We start from the raw sequence: 1,242 nt of genomic DNA on the forward strand, positions 1-1,242 counted from the left end.
GCTTTATGTTTGTTGTATGTTTTATGTTTGTCCAAAGGGACCAGGCATAGACTGCATGCATCCCCCCCTTTAACCCATTAGGCCTAAGCCTGTATAAGCTTGGGTCTCACTGGATCTTAAAATAATATTCTTGAATAAGAATATGCTTTTTGAGAGCATATTCTCCAATATCAGCTTCCTTTATATTCCCTGAGACGAGGGTGAGCCACTCAGAAGGTGGTAATGGAAACAGTTTATTCATTTCTTTATTTTTTGTGCTGCTCTGTTTGTGATTGATAAACATAGAGGAAAAACTGCATAAATAGTCTGTGAGGAAAACGTTTTCAAGGGGAAACAGGGAAGTATGGGTTTAGTGGTTTCACTTAAAAGTCATGCTGTTAATGCAGCATGTATTAAATTAGTTTAAATACAGAAAATTAATCATCAGTGTTAACAGCAATGTTAACCCACCTTATCAAGTGAGGGAGGTTGAGGGTTACTGTAAAACTATGGGGTACATTTCCACCTTTTCCTCACTTCAATCTGTGTCTGTAGCTCTAAGAGGCAGATTGTTTGTTTTTTTAAAAAAGAGAAGTCCCATCATTTTCAGAATTCAAACTTCTGAAAGTACTTTAACTATGAAATAATTAAATACTGTTCAATTATTAAGTGTTTTTAAATTAAGAGTAATTTCATTTGAATGTGCTTTACCAGAGACTTCCATGCTTGTCAAAGAACACTACTGCCACCCAGCAGTTTGTGACGTCACGGTGCGGTATCGGCTGTTGAGCAAGTCCCGGTGCTGTATCTGGTGTTTGTCACAACGCACTATTATCCAAGTCATCTTGAAAACACTCTTCTTCTAAATGTTGGCTACATATTACGTGTTTTTTCTCTGGCCAGAAGTTAGATGGCAAATCTTCCCTCTTCAAGTTGGTAATCCAACGACGAACCCATCCGTTGGTGATCATGAATCGGAAAGGTGAAATAACACTTTTTTGTTTTCACTTTACCGATATATTACAACATCCAACTGCCATGCACGTGGGCATTGTCAGTTCAACTATAGCTCTTGCAAATTTCAATGTTGAAGTCCTCTCGAAATGTTAAGTAATTTTTGTTGATTGCAGGGGGTGTCTAGTAGTTCCCATTGATTTTCAAGTAAAAAGCCTAGAGGAAAATGGCGCTAGGCTTACCACACCGTGATGTCACTGCCGGAAGATTTCAGGAGTAGGGGTGTAAATAATAATCGTTTTGTATCGA

General features: G+C 38.2%; 1 protein-coding gene across 1 annotated transcript in view; it reads left to right on the forward strand.

The window, feature by feature from the left end:
* Positions 1-1,242, forward strand: part of LOC107099330 (galanin receptor type 1-like) — a 29,336-nt gene that overhangs the window by 11,800 nt on the left and 16,294 nt on the right. The window lies entirely within an intron of this gene.

This window comes from Cyprinodon variegatus, unplaced genomic scaffold, assembly GCF_000732505.1.
Source record: "Cyprinodon variegatus isolate N-32 unplaced genomic scaffold, C_variegatus-1.0 Scaffold860, whole genome shotgun sequence".
NCBI classification, from domain to species: domain Eukaryota; kingdom Metazoa; phylum Chordata; class Actinopteri; order Cyprinodontiformes; family Cyprinodontidae; genus Cyprinodon; species Cyprinodon variegatus.